This window comes from Panthera tigris, chromosome B3 (assembly GCF_018350195.1).
Source record: "Panthera tigris isolate Pti1 chromosome B3, P.tigris_Pti1_mat1.1, whole genome shotgun sequence".
NCBI classification, from domain to species: Eukaryota; Metazoa; Chordata; class Mammalia; order Carnivora; family Felidae; genus Panthera; species Panthera tigris.
This window is the reverse complement of record NC_056665.1, coordinates 81690126-81705950: the sequence shown is the minus strand read 5'-3', so window position 1 is coordinate 81705950 and position 15825 is coordinate 81690126. Positions and strand designations below refer to the sequence as shown.

At 36.1% G+C, this 15825-nt stretch overlaps 1 protein-coding gene across 10 annotated transcripts in view; it reads right to left on the bottom strand.

Annotated features, from left to right (window-relative positions):
- Positions 1-15825, bottom strand: part of AKAP6 (A-kinase anchoring protein 6) — a 554906-nt gene that overhangs the window by 382411 nt on the left and 156670 nt on the right. The window contains exon 1 of one of the 10 annotated variants that reach the window (XM_042989544.1): positions 696-776. The exons of the other annotated variants lie outside the window; for them this stretch is intronic. The gene's annotated coding sequence lies outside the window, so the exon portion shown is untranslated. Of the gene's footprint in view, positions 1-695; positions 777-15825 lie in introns of those variants that run through there. 10 annotated transcript variants of the gene reach the window in all.

Genomic DNA, 15825 nt, shown 5'->3' with positions numbered 1-15825 from the left:
CCAGAATGGTAGGAGTATTTTTGTTATTTATTGTGGGCCCCTCAGAGCACACCTGACAGTTTATGCTGACAAGGTGACTCATGATGGGGGCTAGCCAGACAGAAAAACCAACCATGTGGTTAAAGAGTTCAGGCTTTGAGCAACCACCAGAGCAATCAATCAATCAATCATGTATAAGTAATGAAGCCCCAATAAAAACTATGGACATTGAAGCTCAAGCAAACTTCCCAAGTTGGCAATACTCCATGACTATTGTCACACATTAATGACAAGAGGGTAATGTATCCCTGAGGATGTGGAAGCTCTGCAGTTGAAACCTTCTCAGTCTCAGATTCCACCCTTTCTATTTCCTCCTTTGGCTGGTTCTGATTTGTATTATTTTGCTATAATAAAATTATAAGCACAAGTATAGTGTTTTTCTGAGTTCTGTGAGTTGATCTATAAAATTATCAAATCTGAAGGAGTCTGTGAGGATCCCTAAATTTATAATCAGCTGCTTTAAGGTGAGGATATCCCTGGAGACCCTTGAATTTGCAGCTGTTGTCAGAAGTCTTGGGCTCACTTGACAGCCTTGGAGGACTGTGCCCTTAACCTTGAGTGTGGCCTAACTCTGGGTAAAGGGGCAATAGCACATTGAGATTTATTTTGTTTGAAAAATGTTTTAAAAGAACTTATAACCCTAAATCTTTCCTTACTCTGTGTTGCTGGGTGGTTGCTCTCACACCCAATGCTGTCAGAAGACTGGAGGTTTCTTCTCCAGAAAAGATCAATCAAAAGGTCTCTGGATTTGGGGACACTGGACACAGTTGAAGAAAGAAGTACCTTGAAAATGAGGGAGTGAGTTAACATAACATTCTGTGTGTTGAGAACCCCCTTCCCGCCAGTCTTCTCTCCCAACTTGATTCTCCAAAGTCTCTACCCTCTAGTCAAAAGACTAGAGATCCCTTTATCCGAGAGGTCTGATCAGTACAAGAAGACAAGATATAAAACTAGCACATCCATATCACCCTACAGTGACATCCACAGTCAATAGGTCTGTCCACATATTCAGAGCATTCATTCAGCATTTTAGTCTCCCACTCCTAAATATGATCAGGCACTCAAGAATTAGCACAGATTTAGGGAAAGCTCTAATATGGGTAATAGGCCTGAAGTAAGCAAACAAACAACCTCAACCTGTAGGAAACAGGTTCTGCACAAAGATGATTTTGTTGAAAATGAAATATTATCAGAGATAAGATTTTGTATCCATAAAAAAGAAGAGAATGTTATTTTTAAAAGATATTTTTGGAACAAAAAAGAACTTTGGAAAAATAAAAACATGATAGCAAAAAGGGAAATCTCAATACAATGGGTGAAAATAAACTTGAGAAAATCTCACAGAAAGTAAAGCAAAAAAAAAAAAAAAGACAGAAATTAGGAAAGAAAAGGTAAGATAATTAGCCACCAATCTAGGAGGCCCAACATTTGGAGAACAGGAGTTCCTGAAGGCAAAAGTAAAGAGAAAAGAAAAAAATCATCAATGAAATTTTGAAGAAATAGAAGGACATAAGTTTCTAGATTAAAAAGACCCACATAGTGTATAAAAATAGGCAAACACTAAGGCACTTTATTTGGAATCTAAGAATATCAGGGAAAATTAAATTTAGGTTAGAGGTATAGACATATACAAAGAATCATAACTTAGATTGCTTTGGATTTCTCAAAAGCAGCTATGATATTATGACTTATAATAAGAAGCATATTTCTGGTCTATGTCATCATTTCTAGCAGAGAGTTCCTAAGACTTGGAATTTCCTAAGCACAAAGCAAGGAAAGTATCTTTTGTTATAGTAGTTGGTCTTTTGCCCTTGGTTCCTGAAATAGCACCAAAACCAAAAAGGTAAAGACTGTCCTTATTATTCATAACCAGTCCCTTTCAACCACACCTGAGTTTATGTTAATGAAGTGACTTTTGGAAAGCCCTTAAGGAAGGTGCTGCTTACCAGAGTAACCAACCATTATTAAAGCATTCAAACTTTCAGTCCCACCCTTCAATCTCGGGGAAGAAGAAAAGGGCTGGAAGCTGCATGAATCACCAACGATCAGTATTTAATCAGTCATGCCTATGTAATGAAGCCTCCATAAAAACCCCCAAAAATGGTTCAGAGAGCCTTCAGATCAGTGAACAAAAACACATCCATGAGGACAGAAGCTCTTGTGCTCAGGATCTTTCTGGACTTTGCCCTATTTATCTCTTCATCTGGCTGTTCATTCATATGCTTTAATATCCTTTCTATCAAACTGGTAATCTAGTAAGTAAATTGTTTTCCTGCATTCTGTGACTGGCTCTAGGAAATTAATCAAACCTGAGAAGGGGGTGGTAGGAACCTGAGGAGGGGTATGAGTTATAACTAGTCAGATACACAGGTAACAACCTGGACTTAAGATTGACATTTAAAGGGGGTGGAGGGAGGGGGACAGTCTTGAGGAACTGAGTCCTTAACCTGTGGATTCTGACACTATCTTCAGGTAGATAATGTCAGAATTGAGTTAAAATATAGGATACCCAGCTGTTATCATAGAATTGCTTGGTGTGGTAAAAACCACCACACAGTTAGTGACCAAAGGTACCAGAAGTAGAGTACTGAAAATAGAGGAGACACACAAGAGTGTGTTTTTCTATAGCAGCTACATTGTAAACAACATTTTCCTTAAGAAGGAAAAGGAATTGTAGCATAGAGGGGCACCAGGCTGACTCAGTCAATAGAATATTTGACTCTTGATCTCGGAGTCATGAGTTCAAACCCCAAGTTGGGTGTAGAGCTTACTTTAAAAAAAAAAGGTTAAGAAATATAGCATAGAATTGTATACCAAAATAAATACAGATTGATAAACAGTAAAATGTAAGGATAAAATAAAGATATTTTCAGATATTTAAGTTCACAAAAACTAACTTCCCACATACTTTTATCAAAAGATATCAAAGTCTCTCTAGACACTCTACCAAAACAAAGGAAACCAAGAAAGAGGAAGCCATGGGAATCAGAACCCAGGAGACCTAGCATTCCAGATTTATGAAGAAAGGAAATCTCAGGATGGCAGCTGTGTACCAGACAAGGAAGCATCCAGTCCAGAATGGAACAGGTCAGAAGACTCTCAGAAAGACTGCTTCAAACAGGTGACATTGAGAGAAAACCTGATGTAAATTAATATACTTAGAAGAGACTTACTCAACTGGTAGAGAATTGGGGGTTGAAATAGAAATAAACATAGAAAACTAAGCAAACAGTAATTATAAATTCCAGAAAAAATTAAAGAGTGTACAAAAACAAATCAGGAATCATATTACTCTATGTGGTTTAGCTAAAAAAAAAATTACATTTACCTAATCTTAATAATATAAACTCTAAATGTTGATATAATCCAAGTCACAACATAATTTTACAGGATGAATGAGAGAGCAGGAATTGTGAGTGGGCTCACACATATGCATGTGCACCCTTGTGAAAGGGTGACAGAGAGATGGGATGGGGGCAAGCTAAATAAATTCTCATCTTTCATAATAAGAAGTCAACAGATAAAGACAAGAGAAAAGTCACATTTGTATGGAACCACAAAAATAGCCAAAGCAATCTGAAAAAAGAAAAATAAAACTGGCAGTATCACAATCTCAAATTTCAAAATATACTATAAAGCTGTAGTAATCAGAACAGCATGGTTCTGGCATAGAAACACACAGAATAGAGAGTCCAGAAATAAACCCACACTTGTAATGTCAGTTAATCTACAACAAAAGAGGCAAGAAAATACATGGGGAAAAGACAATCTCCTCAACAAATGGTGTTGGGAAAACTAGACAGCTACATGCAAAACAATGAAATTAGACCACTTTCTTACACCATACATAATCATAAACCCAAAATGGATTAAAAACATAATGTGAGACCTAAAACCATTTAATTTCTAGAAAAAAAACATAGGCAGTAATTTCTTTGACATCAACCATAGAAACATTTTTCTAGATATGTCTTCACTGGCAAGCAAAACAAAAAGCAAAAATAAACTACTAGGGCTACACCAAAGTAAAAAGGTTTGTACATCAAAGGAAACCATCGACAAGCAAAAGTTGACATAATGAATGGAAGAATATATCTGCAAATTATATATACGATAAGGAAGTAATATCCAAAAAATATTAAGAACATACAACTCAACACCAAGAAAACAAATAATCAAATTAAAAAATGGGCAGAGGACGTGAATAGACATTTTTGCAATGAAGACATACAGATGGCCAATAAACACATGAAAAGATGCTCAACATCACTAATCATCAAGGAAATGTAAATTAAAAACACAATGAGATTATCATCTCACACCTGTCAGAATGGCTAAAGTCAAAAGCACAAGAAATAACATGTGTGGATGAGAACGTGGAGAAAAAGGAACCCTTGTGCACTGTTGGTGGGAATGCAAACTGGCATAGCCACTGTGGGGAAACATTATGGAGGTTCCTCAAAAAATTAAAAATAGAATTATCATGTGTTTCAGTAATTCCACTACTGAGTAGTTACCCAAAGAAGACAAAAACATTAATTCATAAAGATATAAGCACCCCCATGTTCATTACAGCATTATTTACAATAGCCAAGATATGGAAGCAACCCCAGTGTCCACAATAGATGAATGGATAAAGAAGTGGTGCATGTGTGTCTATATGTATGGAATGGACTATTACTCAGCCATAAAAAAGAATAAGATCTTGCCATTTGCAAAAAACATAGATGAACCTAGAGGGTATAATGCTATGTGAAATAAGTCAGTCAGAGAAAGACAAATACCGTATGTGGAATTTAAGAAACAAAACACATGAACAAACAGAAAAAAAGAGACAAACAAAAAGACAGCTTCTTAAATATAGAGAACAAGCTGGTGGTCTGCCAAAGGGAAGGTAGGTGGGAGGATGGGTGAAATAGATAAAAGGGATTAAGAGTATACTTATCTTGATGAGCAGTGAGAAAGGTATAGAACTGTTGAACAGCGATTCAATACATTGCACACTGAAACTAACATAACACTGTATGTTAAGTATACCTGAATTTTAAAAAGAGAGAAAATAGGAAGTAGTCATACAATTCTATTGTCTCAACACAGAGGTTGGTACCAAAAAAATCAGTTAAAAGATGAAAAGTCTATGAGGTGCCTGGCTGGCTTAGAGAGTTAAACGACTGACTCTTGATCTCAGGTCATGATCTCTCAAGCCCCACAATAGGCTCTGTGCTGACAGCATGGAGCCTGCTTGGGATTCTCTCTCCCTCTTTCTCTGCACCTCCCCCCACTCATGTTCACTGTCTCTCTCTCTCTCTCAAAAATAAACAAACATTTTTTAAAGAAAAGATGAAAAGTGGTAGAACTCTTCCTCCTGTTCTCCTTGGGAAAACAGGACATGGAAAAGAAGAGCATATATTTGACTCTTAACTATTTGTATGCAAACATAAAACTTAAAAATATCTAGATTAAGCAGTGCCCGGAGGGTTCAGTTGGTTGAGGGTTTGATTCCTGATTTCGACTCAGGTCATGATCCCAGGATTGTGGGATGCAGCCCCTCCTCCCCACCTTCCTGTTGGAGCGTGAGCCTGCTTAGGATTCCCTCTCTCCCTCTTCCCTCTCCCCCAGTTGCACTGTCTCTAAAAAATTTAATATATATAGATAGATTAAAAAACAAAAGAGGTTTTTTTATTAAAAAATTTTTTTTAACATTTATTCAATTTTTTGAGAGACAGAGTGCAACCGGGAGAGGGGCAGAGAGAGAGAGAGAGGACACGGAATCCAAAGCAGGCTCCAGGCTCTGAACTGACAGCACAGAGTCCAATGCGGGGCTAGAACTCACGAACCATGAGATCATGACCTGTGCCGAAGTTGGATGCTTAACCAACTGAGCCAGCCAGGCACCCCTAAAAGAGTTTCTTAATTGCCAGACAGGGTTTTAATACTCTCAGGTACACTGAGCATTTCTAAATAGGGGTCACTAATTTCCAAACTTATGTGAATATGAAAATTATTAGTCTTTGATTTTTGGTAGAGAATGTTACAAGATTGGATGTGGCACTTGGTTAAAATACTAAGTTTAAAATTGTACCTACCCACCTCCTAAAACACCGTGGTTTTTAAAACAAAGTGCTTACTGTGACTCAGTTCAATAATAAGGTTGTATTTATTTCACTCAAACAATCTCTTTAAGAAAGAGCTGCTTCCTATAAACTAAATCTGATTTCATGATAAAAGCCACAGGTGATTAAGTGATCAAGTTAAAGGTGAAATTATTTTATTATTTGTTTCACAAAGAGATACATGCTTTAGCAAACAACTTTCATTTTTGAGGACAATGAATCAGAGTGAAATACCAAATAAGGAATTTAAGCCAAATCTTTCAAGTAATATTACATTCGTTTTTGCTGTTCATGCTGCAACATGAGAACACATCAAATAACTACCCATGCTGCTGTTCTTCCATAAACAGAAGGCATTTTACGGGTGATGAACTCTCATAAAGACCAGGATTTTCAAAAGCATTATTTCCTATTCACTATTATTTCCTTCCCACCCTAGCCTCCCAGACATGCAAAAATGATTTTTTTTTAAAGATTCTGATGTCAGATTAAAAAAATATCAACGGGCAATGGCAAAGGCTTTTAATATCCAAAGATCTGATGTGATCAAAGATCTTTCTCTGAATATTCTTTATTAAAGAAGGAATAATTAAGTCTGCTTTTCAAAGAAACAATTTTAGCCAAGTAGAATCTGTTTTTTTAAATATATTACAATGGTTTTGTTTCATATGCATCACATTCATTAAATACTGTCAAACATTTCTGCGCAACCAGCCATCTAAATTGAAGGTGAGTGTCTGATAAAATATGACTTGTTGTCATATGAATCAGCGTTTTGAAAAATAACTCCTAGAACAAACAAAAGTTATATATCACAGACCTTCAAAGAAAAACAAAATACATATTTTCTAGTGAAAAGTATAGAGACAGTATAAGCTCATAAATATTTTTGGGCTGTGTATTCTGGTAGACAATAAAAGGCTGAGGCATGGACCAGCTTAAGCATAAATTCACCTTCATTGAATTTTTATCTTTTTCTTAATAAATTATTTATTCCCTTGCTTAGTGAAATAAATAGCAATATAGAAAATGCTAAGTAAGGGCTAATTACTTAAAAGCCTCTAAAAAGAACTCAGCAGATCCTACGTCAATTCTAGAAAATTAGTTATAAACTGAATATTACTAGATGCTTTGCCAGATTTTCCTTTCAGCAAACACAGAAAAAAAACTTTTTTAAAAATTTTTTCTGTACTCCTCTAAATCACAGGAGTACAAAGGGGAAAATGCTGAACAGTGTAACAGACAAACCCATATTCTCTCTCCTCTGCCATGAGAGTGTAAAGCCTAAGCTGAAAGCTAAACCCTCCAGCCATTTGATTTTATCACTCACCATGAACCAAGTCCAGCGGTGGCTGGCGGGGAAGAAAAGGAGCAGGAGGTTCCCAGAGAGGTCATCATTTCCGAGCCTTTCACTTCTTGCCCTACTTAGGTAAGTCTTCGATAAGCTCTATCATCCAGGCACATGAGCACCTGGCTTTCATCCAAGAGGGATTCAAATGCTTGAAAGCTGACTGTCTCCTAAGCTTTTTATTCTTATTTTTCATATCTTTCTTTGTTAGCAATAGTTAAAACCGATGTGACACTCAGAAACAGCTGGCCTTTCTCCAATAGGCTCTAGAAATCATCCATTTATAATTTTTCAGTTACTGAAAAACAATCATATCATACATCACATGACACAGCTACTTTTGGTCTTACTTAGTCATTTGAAGCCAAATACAAATGCATCTCAGACAGATTCTGCTTGTCATAGCTTCTATTCACTGTGGCCTTTGCCACGATCCTGTCATTGTTAATAGTTCTGTATGACTCAACCACTGATTTAGATATCCAAGGTCCTTTGAATGAGTTTCTTGAGTAAGAAATATCACTTATGCCTGAAGACAAATAATCCAGAATATTTTATTAACATGCAGTTGACTCAATTTTTAAAATAAGAGCATTTGGAATGGCCCTTTAATTAAGCTGGAGTCTATAAAGTGAGAGTTTTGTTTATTTCATTTTTTTAACATAATGTAAAAACAGAAACAGTTGACAGAATATGGTTTTCCTCTTCTACCACAATGTGCAAAATAAGATGCAAATGTAAAAGAAAACAGATTTAGACATATTTATAAGGAGGTAGAAGAATATATCAGCCTGACAGTTTTATGTACACTAGAGTTTAAGAAAAAAAATGTATTTAATGAGCATCTCACTTTGTTTGACACTTTCCTGGGTAGTCTGGAAACCAAGTTCAGTCAACACTTGCTAACTACCCACCCTCCAGAAACTTCAGGTCCAGGAAACGAAGGTCTAGCAGCTTCTATGTGTACTTAATTCTCAGTTGAACTGTAAGGATGAAGAGGTTGTAGAAATTTGATCATGAACATAAAGACTCAGCCTCTGTACTTTTTTTTTCCATTTTTTCTTTGTTTCCCCAGCCCTATTGAGATACAATTGACATGTGACATTGTGTATGCTTAAGGTGTACAAACTGATTTGATACACATATATATTATAAAATGATTACCGCAATAAGGTTAGCTGACATATCCATCAGCTTGTATAATTACAGTTTTTAGTATGTGGTGAGAACATTTAAGATTTATTCTCTTAGCAACTTTAAAACGTATAATAAAGTATATTGTTAACTATAGTCACTATGCTGTACATTAGCTCCCCAAAGCTTATTCATCTTATAACTGGAAGTTTGTACCTTTTGACCAACATCTCCTCATTTCCCTACGCTTAGCCCCTACTAACCACCATTCTACTTCATTTCTAGAGTTTGGCTTTATTTTAAATTCCATATATGAGTGATATCATATGGTAATTGTCTTTCTCTGCCTGACTCATTTCATTTCACCTGCAAGACCCATCCATGTTGTCACAAATGGCAGAATTGCATTCCTTTTTATGGATGCATTATATACATATCACATTTTCTTTACCATTCATCTGCTGACGAACACTTAGGTTTTTTTTTTTTCCATGTTGTGGCTATTGTGAATAATGCTGCGACAAACATGGGGCTTCAGATAGATCTTCAAGATAGTGATTTCATTTCCTTTGGATATATATCCAGAAGTGGGACTGCTGGATCATATGGCGGTACTATCTTTAATTTGCTTTTTAATTCTTTATTTTTTTGTTTAAGTAATCTCTACACCCAACATGGGGCTTGAGCTCACAACCCTGAGATCAAGAGTCATGTGTTCCTCTGACTGAGCCAGTCAGGCACCCCTATTTTTAATTTTCTGAGAAACCTTCATACTATTTTCTATAGTGGCTGCACCAATTTACATTCCCACCAGCAGTACACAAGTGTTCCTTTTCTCCACATCCTTGTCAACACTTACTATTTCTTGTATTTTTCAGAATAGTCATTCTAACAGATGTGAGGTGATATCTCATCATGGTTTTGATTTGCATTTCCCTGCTGATTCATTATTTTGAGCACCTTTTCATACATGTATTGGCCATGTGCATATCTTCTTTGGAAAAAATGTATATTCAAGTCCTCTACCCATTTTTAATTGTGTTGTTTGTTTGCTTGCTGCTCTGTTTTATGAGTTCCTTACATATTTTGAATGCTAACTCCTTATTTGATACATAGTTTGCAAATATTTTCTCCCATACCATACCTTGCAAAGATTATCTTTTCCCCATTGAATATTCTTACCTTCCTGGTCAAATATTAGTTGACTATATACACATGGTTTTATTTCTGAGCTCTCTATTCTATTATATTCCACATGGTCTCTGTTTTTATGTCAGTATCATGCTGTTTTTATTACTATTATTTTGTAGTATAGTTTGAAATCAGGAAATGTAATGCCTCTAGCTTTTTTCTTCTTTCTCATGATAGCTTTAGCTATTCAGAGTCTCTTCTGGTTCCATACAGATTTCAGAAGATTTTTTTTTCTATTTTTGTGAAAAATGCCATTGGAATTTTGGTAAAAATAACATGAAATCTATAGACGTCTTTGGACATTTTAACAATATTAATTCTTCCAATCCACAAACCCAAGATATCTTTCCATTTATTCATGTCTTCTTCAATTTCTTCCATCAATACCTTCTAGTTTTCAGTGTGTATCTCTTTCATCTCCTTTGTTAAATTTATTCCTAAGTATTTTATCATTTTGGATGCTTTTATAAATGATGGAATTTTTTAAGTTTCTCTTTCAAATATTTTTTTGCTAGCATTTAGAAATGCAACTGACACCTATGTAGCTCAGTTGGTTGAATATCCAACTCTTGATCTCAGTTCAAGTCTTGATCTCAGAGTCATGAGTGTAAGCCCTGCACTGGGCTCCGTGCTGAGCATGAAGCCTACTTGAAAGAAAGAAAGAAAGAAAGAAAGAAAGAAAGAAAGAAAGAAAGAAAGAAAGAAAGAAAGAAAGAAAGAAAGAAAGAAAGAAAGAAAGAAAGAAAGGCAAGAAAGAAGGAAAGAAAAAAAGAAAAAAGAAAGAAAATTTACTGATTTTTTATGTTGATTTTGTATCCTGCAACTTTATTGAATTCATATATTAGTTCTAACAATTTTTGGGTGGGGTCTTTAGGATTTTCTCTATATAAGATCATGTCATCTGCAAACAGAGATGATTTCACTTTTTCTTTTCTGATTTGGATGCCTTTTGTGTCTTTTCTTGCCTAATTATTTTGACTGGCACTTCCAGTACTATGTTGAATAGGAATGGTGAGAGTAGACATACTTGTCTTGTTCCTGATGTTAGAAAAAAAGCTTTCTGCCTTTGACCATTGAATATGATGTTAGCTGTGGGTTTGCCATATATGACTGCTAAGGTATGTTCTTCTACACCCAATGTGAGAGCTTTTAATCATGATAGGATATTGAATTTTGTCAAATGCTTTTTCTGTATACGTTGAGAGGATCATATGATTTTTATATTTTATTCTATTTATGTGTAATATCACATTTATTGATTTGTGTATGTTGAAACATCCTTGCATCCCAAAAATAAATCCCACTTGATCATAGTGTATGATCCTGAATTTGGTTTGCTAATATTTTGTTGAGGACTTTTGCATCTATGTTCATTAAGGATATTGGTCTATAGTTTTCTTTTCTTATAATGTCCTTATCTGGCATTGGTGTCAGGGTAATGCCGGCCTCAAAAATGAATTTGGAAGTGTTCCCTCCTCTTCATTTTTTTTTTTTTTTTGGAAGCATTTAATGACTCATGTTAATTCTTCTTTAAATGTTTAGTAGAATTCATCATTGAAGCTATCTGGTCCTGGGGTTTTATTTGTTGAAAAGTTTTTGATTCGTGCTTCAATCGCCTAAGTCATTATTGGTCTCCTCAAATTTTCTATTTCTCCCTGATTCAGTCTTGGTAGGTTATATATTTCTAGGAATTTATCCATTTCTTCTAGCTTATCCATTTCATTGGCATAATAGTTTCATAGTAGCCTCTTATGATACTTTGTATTGCTGTAGTAGTAGTTGTAATCTTTCAGTTAGTCTAGCCAAAGGTTTGCCAATTATTTTACCTTTTTAAAAACCAACTTTTATTGATTTTTTTCTATTGTCTTTCTAGTCTCTAGTTCATTTATTTCTGCTGTAATCTTTATTTTTCCCTTTCTTCTGCTAATTTGGAGCTTAGTTTGTTCTTCTTTCCCTAATTCCTTGAGGTATAAGGTTAAGCTTTTTTTTTTTTTTTTTTGAGATCTTTCTTTTTTCTTAATGTGGTCATTTATCACTATAAACTTCCCTCTTAGAACTACTTTGCTGTATCCCATACATTTTAGTATGTTGTGTTTTCATTTTCATTAGTCTCAGCACACTTTCTGATTTTCTTTTTGATTTCTGCTTTGATCCATTGGTTGTTCAGGAATGTTGTTTAATTTCCCCATATTCAGATTTACTCCTATTTTTATACCATTGTAGTTGGAAAAGATACTAGATATAATTTTGATCTTCTCAAATTTGTTAAAGCTTGGTTTGCAGCCCATCATACCATCCATCCTGGAGAATGTTCTGCATGCATTTGAGAAGAATATGTATTCTAGGGACATTTTATAGAATGTTCTATATACATATCTGTCAAGCTCATTTAGTCCAGACTGTTATTCAGGTCTGCTGTTTCCTTATTAATTTTCTGTCTAGATGTACTATACAATGTTGGGAGTGGAGTATTGAAGTCCCCTACTATTACTGTATTGCTATCTATTTCTCCCTTCAGTTCTATTAACACTTTAAATATTTAGGCATTCCAGGGACCTAAGTTGGTTAAGCATTCAACTTTGGTTCAGGTCATGATCTTGTGGTTCATTAGTTCAAGCCCCGCATTGTGCTCTGTGCTGAGCTTGGAGCCTACTTCAGATTCTGTCTCCTTCTCTCTCTGCCCCTCCCCTGCTTGCTTGCTCTCTTTCTCCAAAAAATAAATAAACATTTAAAAAATTTTAATATTTAGTCATCCAATGTTGGGAACATATATCTTTACAACTATTATATTTTCGTGATGAATTGACTCCTTTATCACTATAAGTGACAGTCTCTCATCACAGATTTTGACTAAAAGTCTATATTATCTGATATAAGTATAGACACTCTTGCTGTCCTTTGGCTACTGTTTGCATGGAATATCTTTTTCTATTTCTTCACTTTCTACCTACATGTGTCCTTAAAGCTAAATTGAGTCTCCTGCAGGCAGCATATTGCTGGATCTTATTTCTTTGTCCATTCAGCCACTTTGTGCCTTTTGATTGGCAAATTTAGTGTATTTATACATAATTACTAGTAGGTAATCACTAGTTACTATTGTGATTTATTATTTTCTGACTGTTTTTTTAGTTCCTTTGTTTCATCTTACTGTCTTCCTTTATGATTTTTTTTGTAGTGGTATGCTTTTATTTCCTGTTTCTTTGTCTTTTGTGCAACTATTAAGGGTTTTTTCTCTTGTGGTTACCATGAGGTTATATAAAGCATCTTATAAATATAACGGTCTTTTAAGCTGATAACTATTCTCCTTCAACCTTATTAAAAAACTATGCTTTTATTTCTCCCACCACATTTTATGCTATTGATGTCACACTTTACATCTTTTTATATTGTGTATCCATTAGCAAATTATTTTATCTATAGGATTTTTGGGGGTTGTTTTGTTTTACTTTGTTTTGTCTGAGGGAGTAGGTGTTTGTTTTTTTTAAGTAGGTTTCATGCCTAGCATGGAGCCCAACAAAGGGCCTGAACTCATGACCCTGAGATCAAGACCTGAGCTAAGATCAAGAGTCAGAGCCAACCAGGTGCCCCTATACCTATTCTTAATGTTATTATTTTTTAGCTTTTATTCTAGAGATAAAAGTGGCTTACCCACCACCATCACATTATTTGAGAATCCTAAATTTGACTATATATTTACCTTTACCAGTGAATTTTGTGTTTTCATATTGTTATTTAGTGTCTTCTCATTTCAACTTGAAGTACTCCCTTCAGCATTTCTTGTGAGGCAGGTCTAGTGGTGATGAACTCCTTTAGTTTTTGTTTGGGAATGTTCTTCTCTCTCCTTCATTTCTGAAGGACAGTTTTGCCTTTAAGGCATAAAGGTACAGTTTTCTTGGTTGATATATATATATATATATATATATATATATATATATATATATATTTTTTTTTTTTTTTTTTTTTTTTTTTTTTTTTTTCCCCCCACACATTGAATATATCATCCCACTGCCTCCTGGCCCCTCAGGTTTCTGCAGAGAAATCCACTGACATCCTTTTGTGGTTTCCCTTGCATGGACAAGTCATTTTCTGCTTGCTGCTTTCAAAATTCTCTCCATGCTTTGACTTTTAACATTTGATTATGATGTGTCTCAGTAATCTTTGGGTTGATCTTGCCTGGGGTCCTTTGAGCTTCCTGTAACTGAATGTCCATATCTCTTCCAGGATTTGTGGAATTTTCAGCTATTATTTCTTTCTATAATATTTTTTCTCCTTTCTCTCTCTTCCCTTTCTGGGACTCCCATGATACGATGTTCATTTGCTTGATGGTGTCCATAGCTCATGTAGGCTATCTTCACTCTTTCTCATTTTTTTCTATTTTTGTTCTTCTTACTGGCTAATTTTAAAAGATCTGTCTTTGAGGAGTGCCTGGGTGGCTCAGTCGGTTAGCATCCTACTCAGTTTCAGCTCAGATCATAATGTCACAGTTTGGTGAGTTTAAGCCCCATGTTGGGCCCTGTGCTGTTGGTGTGGAGCCTGCTGGGGATTTTCCCTCCCTCTCTCTCTGCTCCTCCTCCACTCACGCTGTCTCTGTCTCTATCAAATAAATAAATAAATAAATAAATAAATAAATAAATAAATACTTAAAAAAAAGTAAAGATCTGTCAAGGTCACTGATTCTTTCTTCGGCATGACCAAGTCTGTTGTTGAAGCGCTCTCTTAAATTTTTCAGTTCTATCATTGTATATTCAGCTCCAGGATTTCTGTTTGGTTCTTTTTTATGGTGTCTATTTCTTCATTAAACTCATTTTGTTTATGCATTGGTTTTCTGATTTAATTTATCTGCCTATCTATATTCTCTTGCATTTAATTCAGTTTCCTTAAGATAATTTTTTTTAAATTATTTTCAGGCAAACTGTAGATATTTCTTTTGGGGTTAGTTGCTGGAGCTTTATTAGCTTCCTTTGGTGGTGTCAAATTTGCATGATTCTTTATGATCCATATAGTCCCACACTGATGCATTTGCGTTTGAAAGAGCCAACATCTTTTCCAGTCATTACAGACTGGTTTCAGCAGGAAAAGACCTTCTCCTATTTGTTCCTTGGATTGATGGGATTACCTCCAGAATCACAGTTGCACTGGGTTGGAGCTTGTTATAAAGCTGTGACTGGGTATGCAGCAAGATCCATGGTTGTCAGGCTTGTTACCAGGGTCTCAGGTAGGTATGTACTGTGCCTGGTCCCTGAGTAGATGGGACTACCTCTAGTAACTTCTTCAGTAAAGTGGTGTCAGTACAAGTATCCACTTCAAGGCTCACAGCTGTATCCTCAGACAGGGGGCCTATTCCCATGTCTGTGGCAGGTGTGGCTCCTGCCAGGACCCTGGGAAGACTACTTCTTGGTTCCTGGATGAGTCCCTGGGTGGACAGGACCAGCTCTGGACCACGGCTGAGATTCAATCCATAAGGCTGTTTTAGGTTCCACAGCTAAGATTGAGGTCTGCCCCTTCCTCCAGAGGCACAAATAGGTGTGTCTCCCATCAGGTCCCTGAGTAGGCTGGATTGGTCCCTGACAATAACTAGAGGGCTGGAGCCAAGTGTATCATCTTTTCAGGATCTGAGGTGCAGACATGAGGATGTTCCACCTGTCCCTGTGCCAGCTGGACTACTCATAGCCTGCACCTGGGAGGGCCTAGAACAAAGTTTAAGGCCCTTTCAGGATACCCTGAAAGTGTACAAAAGTATCTGTTTCCCTGTCTCTGTGCCACCAGAACTACTGACATACTGAGTGTGTGAGGGGCTGAAATACAGGGTCCTTTCAGGATCTCCCAGGGCACAGATAGAAATGTCTCCCTCTGGGACCCTGGCCCCCAGACTGCTGGAAGACTGACAGTCTATGGCTGTGAGGAAGCTGGAGCCATGTATAGGGCCCTTCTATGGTCTTTGGGGATACAGACAGGAGTTTCTCCTTTCTGGTCCCTGTTCCAACAGGACTGTCACAGATT